The sequence below is a fragment of the Furipterus horrens genome, unplaced genomic scaffold (assembly GCF_987537825.1).
Source record: "Furipterus horrens unplaced genomic scaffold, mFurHor1.1.pri manual_scaffold_17, whole genome shotgun sequence".
NCBI classification, from domain to species: Eukaryota; Metazoa; Chordata; class Mammalia; order Chiroptera; family Furipteridae; genus Furipterus; species Furipterus horrens.
The window spans coordinates 99682699-99692853 of record NW_028327187.1 but is presented as its reverse complement, the minus strand read 5'-3'; positions in this window follow the sequence as shown (position 1 = coordinate 99692853).

Sequence of the window (10155 nt, the reverse complement as noted above, 5' to 3'; positions counted from 1 at the left end):
CAGAGTTGAGTACCCCTCATCCAAGTCCTATATAAGTTAAGAAATAGAATAGAGTATTTTTTAGAAGTTGGAAGTCCAGCAAGGTGTATTCATATTTTTTCACCAAAGCCAGTAGGAGAGTAAAGATAGAGAGGAGCTTGGCCTACCTCACTGAATTCTTTATGTGCTTCTGTTCCCGGGACTGGGTTGAATGAATTCAGCAGCCCTCAGCTACACTTTAATGGCACATGGCCACATCTGGCTTCTCTGAGCTCACACAGCTGTTCTGTCAACTCCCTGTGGGTTTACGTCCCCTCCTCTTCTAGGAAATTGCACTGCCTATTGGCAATTAGCCCTAATGAAGCAGCAGGAATTTCCTGAGAGGAATGCATTGCTGACAAGTATAATTACTGTTAGCAGCTGTGGGGCCTCTGGCTCCGTGAAAGTAACCCATTCCACCTGTCAGAGTGTGGAGCACCACTGCTAAAGCTGCACCTAGCAGCCAGAGCAGCACTCTAAGCCAGGCCACTGGGTGATGAGAACAAGAGCCTGTCATTTGGAAGCCAGTTGAGAGCGTTTACTTCCAATGTTCAGATTTCTGCAACTCAGCTGCATGAGCTGTGGAGCCATGGCAAATCACCAATTTGTATCTTTCAGTTCAACATGATCAGTGTCTCTTTCAAGCATCCATAATGCCTGCCTATATTTAGGAAGGAGTGGGTGCCTCCACAGGGATGCAGGAATTTCTAATTGTATTTATTGGTTTTTTATCAAAAAAGAAAGGAGACAAGCTTTACACCTATATAATATCTAACCAACACAAGTTTCTTTACTGGGTCAGTGTGAGACCTCCATGTCCCACTTTTGGGGGAAGCTTTGGAGTTCTACAGTGAAGAAGGTTTATAATGGCTCTCTTTGGGTGATATATTTCTATGGTAGACGAAATATGGCTGAAAAATATTTTCTGTTCCTGACAGGTGGAATCTAATTGCCCTGCTCTTGAATCTAGGCTGGCCTTACTGGCTTACTTGACCAATAATGTATGGTAGAAGTAACACTATGCCACTTATGGATCTAGCCCATAAAAAGCCTCTGCGTTATACTTTTAGAACCTTTGGGCAACCATACTGTGAGGAAGCCCAAGCTAGCCAAGTGGAGAAGCTGTGTGGAGAGAAATACTTGGCTGGCTCACTGTTCCAACTCCCAGACAATCAAGTTATCCCAGCTGACATTCAAAACCTCATGAAGCAGAGATGAGCTGTTCCCACTGTGCCTTGTCCAAATTCCTGACTCACAAAATTGTTATATTTAATAATAATGATACTAAATTATTATTTTAAGCTCCTACGCTTTGGGGTAGTTAGTTATACAGCAGTGGATAGTAGAAACAATTGCAGTTTTTGCAAGCCTAGTTGAGAAGATTTACAGATTATATTAAGTTTAAATGAACTCTTGAGACACTGATAAGGGCCTTAAGAGATTCTTACAAAGAATCCTCAAATGGATGAAAATACTAATTATACATTACAAGACTAATATTGTGTTGGCCAAAAAGTCCGTTCAGCTTTTTTCTGTAAAATAAGACAGATTTTTCTTTTTTTTAAAGTATATTTTATTGATTATATTGTTACAATAGTTCCAATTTTTTCCCCTTTACTCCCCTGCACCCAGCATCTCCCTCCCCCAGCAATCCCCCCCCAAGTCCGTGCCCATGGTTCGTACATACAAGCTTTCCCGCTTCACCCTTTCATATATCCTTCTTTTCTTTAATAAATAAGTGATTAATTAATTATTTTAACAATGAAAAATAACAATCCCTCCCTCTCAGATATTAAGACCCTTTATAATCTTATAAAGGACAATGGGCGGAGGTCTCAAGCTCCTCTAGCTGCTTCAAGCTGGACATGGTCGTCGTCCTACCTACCCTAAATAAGACACATTTTTCATTTTCACCATTAAGTTTATTGATTTGGATATTATGAGTATGCCGGCTATCTCCTGCTATTGGCTTCTAGTGGGTAGAGGTCAAGGGTGCTGCTAAACATCTGCCAATGCATGAGACAGCCCCACAGCAAAGAATTGTTTGGCTAAAATGTCAATAGTACCAAGAAATTTCACAAACCACTTTTGACATGTTCAGTCAGTCACAGCACCTTCTCCATACACTGTACAACTCTTTTTTGTGTTTAAGTTGCATTTTTACCTCTTTTTGAAATAATAAAGCATGATACGCTGAAAATGTTGTGTATTTTCTTCAATATTAAAATGTTCGCACAAAAATTCACCGATTTTAAGTTTTTTTAAAAAAAAAATGCATGCTGATATGACAGCTGTCACAGTACAATCTAACAAAATTGTTTCAAATGAAGTTAAAGGCAACTAAGCGCTACTAGAGGCATCATATGGAAAACACTAAATGAAGTTTTTGGCCAACCCAGTACAAGTAAATGGAAGAGCTGACACTCTTCCTACATTTAGAACTAGGTCTTTGCCAGCCATAGAATGAAGTAAAAATAGTGACAATCTTATGAAATCTAGCAAGAAGTTACACAAACAATTGAAATTATTGAAGAAGACTACTTGAAAAAATGAACATACACTCAATATCATTAACAATATACATTACCTTAAGTCGGTGGTTCTCAACCTGTGGGTTGCGACCCCTTTGGGGGTCGAACGACCCTTTCACAGGGGTTGTCTAAGACCATCGGAAAACATATATAATTACATATTGTTTTTGTGATTAATCACTATGCTTTAATTATGTTCAATTTGTAACAATGGAAATACATCCTGCCTATCAGATATTTACATTACGATTCATAACAGTAGCAAAATTACAGTTATGAAATAGCAACGAAAATAATTTTATGGTTGGGGGGTCACCACAACATGAGGAACTGTATTAAAGGGTCGCGGCATTAGGAAGGTTGAGAACCACTGCGCTAAGTGTATATTTGTCTTGAGAAATTCACTAATGTGAAACTATCATGATTAGCAAGACATTAAAAGCTAAATGTTCAAAACATGAAGCCAAACTTTTACTCAATAGCAGAAGTGTGGTATTTTTGAACCATATTAAAATAATATTTATTTTATTTTGCTCTGCCCTGTAAAAATGTTTGTAGTTATGTGTTTTCTAATTTTTATGTACAGTACTTACATATAAAATTTATCTACGGTTATTCCCATTAACTTGAAAACTTATTATGAACTATGTCACATACATAAATTATACACATAAGGGTATGAAATATACACATACAAATTAAAGAATAATAATAAAGTGCACACTCATGGACCTACCACCCAGCTTTAGAAATAGAGCATTACCATGACCTTAGAAGCTCCCTGGAGATCATGTCTCTAAACCCCCAGGCAACCAGTATCCTGGGTTTTGTATGGATAATTAGGTCATTTGCTTCATCGTTTTTTTTTTTAACCACACATGATGCATCCGTCAATAATATGTTGCTTAGTTTTCCCTGCTGGATCCTGGAATGGAAGCTTTCTTCTTTTTTACTACAAATGACACTGTTGGGACAATTGATTTGTTTGGAACATACACTGCTGATTAAATCAAAGTATTGCATTAAGGTTACATTTCCTAAATTTGATAATTGTGTTTTGGTCATGTAAAAGAATACCTCTGTTCTTATGAAATATTAAGGGCTTAAGAAACATAAAGATGTAGTCCACTCTCAAATGATCCAGAAAAAAATGAGACAGAATAATAAAGCACATCCAGCAAAATGTCAAAAATTGTTGAATCTGGGTTAAAAAAATATGGAAATTTTTTGTACTCTTCTTGCTGATACCTCTGGTTGAAACTTTTTCCAAAGTAAAAAGTAAAATAACAACAGCAATACTAACGATGCAGCTCCACAAGATTAAAGCCTGTCCAAGGACATTTCCCATTCAGCTCCATGCCCCATCACTGTAGAGTAAGCTCTGACAGGTTGTTTGTTTGTTTGTTTGTTTGCAATGCAAGTGCCTGACTTAAGCTTTGATTGTTGAGGCCTCCTTTTCAAAGAGGCATCCACTTTAAGAGAGCTATTTTGAGCCTACACATTGCCAGCCTCACAACTAGACAAAGAGCCAGAAAGCCGGCAAGCACAGGTGACCCTGGCCCCCATATCCACTCTGAGGTTCCTTTGTTTTGGAATTCTGGTTGATTTAGATAACTCACCATTTGGGCCACTTGAAATGTCTGCTCTTATGTTTTAAATTCACTCAGAAAGAGTGAGCCTGTGAAACCCTCGGCCCCCACTCTCTGCTCCAATTAAAGCAGAATCTCTCTCTTTGCCTACAACCTTGCTGTGTGGCCCCAGGTGTGCTGTGTAATTTCCAGGTCCTGTGAATACAACTTTCTTTTGTCAGTTTCCTGGTGGTTATTGCCAAAGGGAGTCTTGCAGTCATAGTAAGAACCACGAGGGCTGTTCCAACCACAACATTGGTTATTCATAGGCTGAGACCTACATGAAAGAGCCACCATAGCCCATGATGAAGCTTTTACCACATGTACTGCAGAGTGAGATGAGAACCCCGGAGAAGAAGGCAGTTCCACGTCCTCACCGTACTTCACTTGGGGACGCTAAAACTCCAGTTACCTTTCATCAACCTAGCCAGCCCCATCCAAAATGGCACTTAACTTGCCCAAGGTCTCGCAGATCCCAAGTGGTAGAGCTTAGCTGGAACCCACGCTTTGGTCCAGTGCTCTGTGTATTCATTCATTAATTCATTAATTTGGTCATCTGAAAACTGTATTTCACAAGAAAAAAATTGTAACTGTGTATGGTGATGGATGTTAACTAGACTTATTGTGATCATTTCACAATATATACAAATATTGAATCATCATGTTGTACACTTGAAGCTAATATATGTCAATTATACCTCAGTAAAAAAATATCCTAAAAACTGTATTTAGTGATCACTCACTAGGGATCAGGTACTGTTTTAGGTCCTTGGGATACAGCTGTGAACAAAACAAACAAGATTTCTGCTGTCATGGAACTTAGAGTAGTAGGGAAGACAGATAATGTTACAGAAACAGGGGAGTCCAAAAATCCCCGGAGTTTGCGGCTGGGGGATGGGGAGAAGGAAGCAGCTTTCAGAATGCCTCCACACGCCTGAGGCTGGTGGCTGGTGTCTTTCATTATGCAAAATTGCTTGGATGCTTCCAAGGCCTCAGGTGGATGGGAGGAGTCTTGAACCCGGGGATGGTATGGAAAGCACACAGAGCCTACGTGGGGTTCTGTGAATGGTCAGAACTGTTGGCAACACCCACTGCGTCAGAGGACGCAGTCAGGGATATATAGGCAGCTGCTAACACTTTAGGGACAGCGCGCTCTGGGGCTGTCTCCCTCGCTGGCGGGTGTTCGCAGTGGTGCTCTGGAGAAGGAGAGGAGATCCATGCGGTTTACAGAAAGAAGACAGTTTGCAAGGAGGCTGAGAATCCCGGCGGTTTTGCATTGAGAGCTGAAGGGCACCACAGCACAGAAAGGACCTCCCCAATCAGATTGAATGATTGTCAGCCGCTGGTAAAGCTGAACTGTGTTTGGGAAGTAGGGAAACAGTGTTTCTGACCTTCCTAAAACTGGCTAGGTTTGGTAGGGGGGAGGCAAGGATATTTGTAACTGTTAAATAAACAATTTTCTTTTCACTCAACTGAAGTATTAAGAGGTGTAATTCCGTTGGCGGGCAATCGAACCCCTAACTAAAGAACCCATGGGTTTGTTTTCAATTGGAGCAGCCCAGGGGTTCTGTAACAATAATACACAGAGAAGTAAATAAGAACGAGTGAGAAAGGATTTCCAGAAAATGAAAATAGAGTGATATTTAAAACAGCGTATGCATGCGTGGCTATTTTAAATTGGGAAAACTAAAACAGATCTTGAATGACAAGGAGACAGCCATGGAAGTCTGGGGAAAGACATTCCTCGCTGAACACATAGAAAATGCAAAGGCTCTGAGGCAAGAACGATTTGGGCATTTTCAAAGAACAAAAAGAAGGCAATGTGGCTGTGCTGTCATACATGTAAGTGTGTGTATCGAGTGGGAGAAGAAGGAGGGAAGGTGGAAGGGAGAGAAGGAGAGAGACAAAGAAGAAGGAGGAGGAAGAAGAGAAAGAGAAGAAGAGAATGAAGGAGGAGGAGAGGAGGAAAAGGAAGAGGGAAGGGAAAGGGAGAAGGTGAGAGAAAAGAGGAGAAGGAAGAGGAAGTGGAGAGAAAGGCAGAGATGCAGAAGAGACAGAGAGCTTGTTCTAAGAACAGAGGGAAACCATTTGAAGGCTTTAAGTAGGTCACTGTTACTTGAAAGGAGAGTGGGTTGTCAGGGTGCAGTGGTTCAAGTAATAGACAGTGGTGACTTGGGTGACATCAGTGGTAGTGGAGATGGAGAAAAGTGGAAATTGGAGGAAGAGTTGGCAGAATGTACTGACAGACTGGCTGTAAAGGGTGAAAGAACAAAAGGAATCAAGACTAATTCCTAGAGTTTTGACTTGAGCCCCTCACTGGAAGGCAGTGCTATTTAATGAGTTGAGAAAGGGTGGCTGGAAAGGTAGGTGGGGGGAAGCTGACAGGGAGGGAGGTGGGGAGTCAAGAGTACTGCTTTGAACCTGTTAAATCACATACCTGTCAGCCACATGGAGTTGTCAAATAGACGCTAGGAAGGGTGAGTCTGAAGTTGTAAAGAGGGGTCAGAACGGTAGGTTTAGAGCAGGAAGTCCTCAGTGTATGGGCCAGAGACGCAGAAAGAGAGACAGAGAACTTGTTTTAAGAACAGAGGGAAACCATTTGAAGGCTTTAAGGAGGTCATTGATATTTGAAAGGTTGTCAGGGTGCAGGGGTTCAAGTAACAGACCATGGCTTATGGAGCAAGTGCTCTCGGGAGAAGGGGAAGAGTGTTCAACGAGGGTGGTCTAGACTAGAGGCTGATTTCAGCCCAGTTCCAGGGAAGCCCTGGAGCACGAACAGCATCCCAAGGTCGGTCCCACCTTGAGATGGTTGGCCTTTTGTACACTTGTGCCAGTCAGTCTTTGGCCCCTGGAAGTGGCCAGGGTGTTACTCTCCTGCCCTTCTACCAGCTAGAAAAATGAGGGCACCAGCCAGGGAAATGGTATCTGGGCATTGTGTCAATGGCATCTACTGCCCAATGGTAATGGGCATTAGGATTTGAAGCCAGGTCTTCTGGGCTCTGTCCCATGGAGTGTCTTGCTAGATTCACACTGCACTGTGAGATCAATACTGGGTCCTTAACAGAATGCACCTTTTTACTGTGGGAGGTAGAGGAGTTAGACCTGAATAGTAGGAAGAGGGCAGCATAATAACGGAAGTTCAAGTGAAATGGGAGTAAGGAAAGATACTAGAAATAGAAGATAAACTTGATCCTTTTATTAACATTACTTGTATTGATTGAAATAACAAGTCCTATGTTCCAAGTCTGTGACTAGATCTTTTCATTCTTATAGTCAGCCTCATTATCCATATCTTCCATATTAGACATTTAATTTGCAAAACTGGTCACATGGAAAAACAATGTTCAAGTTCGGGCCAGTCATCTTGGTAGAAATGGAAGGCAGGGTTGGTTGACCAAATTGCTCTTGTAAACATTTAAAACACCTTTGTCTTTACATAACACCTAACTTGATTTCAGATGTTTCCATTGTCTTCTTTTCATGAGCTGACTTTTAAGATAATGCTGGAATTAGTTAGACTTTGCTATAAAACCCCAGCACCTTTTCATGTCCATTTTCCCTTCTTTCGTGACCTCAGGATAATTAAGTGTCTTTTTCTCCCAGGAAGAAATGTGAAGCATGTAGCAAGCCTGCTGGTCTATTTGCTGATTTATGGGTCAAGTCTCCAGTTATTACAGGCTAAATTTGAAAGTCTCTGATTAAGAAGCCCTGCTGATTTAAGGATCTCACTAGAAATATGTGCATAATGAATTATCTACAGATAATAATTCAAATTGTCCCTGGGTGATTCATATCACCCCCTTTTATTAAATTATCCATTTTCTTGGGGATATTCAGGTCTGCACAAAGTAAGATGTAGGGATGCAGTGATATTGTAAGATATTGAACAGGAAACAGTTTTATGGCAGGAGAGCATTTACACCAAATTTAAAGCTAATTTTCACACGGCCGTGAGTATGTGTGTGTGTGTGTGTGACATACAGATTTTTAAAAACTCCCTGTCATGCGTATGCTTGAGCACTCAGCTCCTTTAAAAGTGGTTCCTGTGAAAAAATAACTATTTTCTTATGAGTGGTGGTAGAGAGAAACAGGATAAAAATAATCAAATTATTTCTTTGGGGAAAAAAATGGAAACAGCAGTCACCAGGGTCCTTTTTTAGCCAGACACATGGACCTGACAAGGCATTAGTTAAGAGAATATGTCAGCCTTAAATATGTGGGTTTATTTAACAATGGAACAAGTAGATATATAAAGAACAAAGCTCCAGTACTGAGAATTCAGAAAGACCTATTTTTCTTCTTTTTTTAAAATCCAGGAATGAAGATTTTTTTCAATCTCTTTTTATAGAACAAAAGGAAGGAAAGAAAACTTTCACAAAACAGATGCACCAATATTCAAAGAGGCAGAAACCAGACTGAGAAAAGAGATTCCCCATGTTTGTGCCCTCCTCTGAGAGACCCGGAACAGGTCTGGGGTGGGGGTGACAGGTTTAAACAGGGGCTACACATGTTTCCATCGGAGAACTTGATTGAGGTCTGCTCTTAAAGCACCTGGCTGGAAATATTGAGGGGGAGGAATTTAAAGCAAGCATACAAACCTTCTGGAAGCTCATCGATGCCTTCTGCTTCTCCACGTTTTGATTTTTCAGGTTATTTTAAGGTTTTCATACTTCAGGCAAGGTGATTTATTATTATTGGGACTTTATATAACTCTTTATTTTTGCAAAGTGCTTTACAGTCATTTTTTCTCTCCTTATTGTGTGCCATGCCTCCCCTCTCCTGCCACTATAATTGGTTTTGGGGGACGGCATACGTCCTTTCTTAAGGAAAAGAAGATGCTGTTTCTGATTGGAGGCGCTTACTGAGGTTTTACCTTTGTTTCTCCTGTGCTTTCCTCCTTTTGATCTCATTCCCAGCGGCCTCCCAACACCTGTTTCTTTGCTCCTATTCAGACCTGCACTCATTTGTACGCACCTCTGTCCTCAAGTCCCATACAGCCCTCTTGTTTTGGTCCCACATCCTCAGCTGAATCATTCTGTCACCTCTGGGCTCCAGCTTGATGTGTGTCCTTGGGACATGGGCATTCGTTCCTGTCCTACACGTCTGCTGCTGAACACCCTGGGCACCAGAACCCGGTGTGATGCTAGCAATGAGTGCTCCCTACTGTGGTAACGTAAGAGACCAGAGTTACCACCTCCACTCGGAGCTCCATCTATTCAGATCTTAAATTAAAATTAGCAGAAAGTTGTAGCCATGACTCCCAGGCCACTGCTAAAAAAAACAAAACAAAACCACACACACACAAAAACCAAAAAAACCATTCCCTTAGTATGCAGATACTCTTAGGTCAAACCATATGACATTGTCATTTTTGTAGGACAAAAATAGTGGATAGTAGCAATTTCCTGTGCTTCAAACTAAATGCTATTCTGCAGGATGGCTAGGTGCCAGGGGAGCCAGCCTGAAACTTCTCTGCAGCCACCAGGAGAATGCCAGGGTAAATTCTGTTGAAAACTCTGTAGCCAGCCAAAGCCTCCATGCCCATTTGCTCTGGTCCCTGTCTGCTGTGATGTGTGAAGCCTTCCAGTTTTCTTTCCTCTTCATTCATACTACACCCTTTCTATTGGACCATTGGCAACTCCCATCCCACAGTAAACATCTCTGCATCCTTGTTCACTCCCGCATCAGTCTGAACTGAAACCCCTGTTCCTTGTAGGTCTGTCAGCTGGAGGCGATCCATCTCTCACTCGCAGGGCATCAGGCTGGGAGGTGGGGCATGTCCTCACCTGGCTTTGCATGCTTCTTCCACACCAGTCTTTTTTAAAAATATATTTCATTTATTTTTAGAGAGAGGAGAGGGTAGGGAGAGAAACACCGATATGAGAGAGAGAGACATCAATTGGTTGCCTCTCGAATGTATCCCAACCAGGGACTGAACCTGCAACCCAGGCATGTGCTCTGACCGGGAATCCAACCAG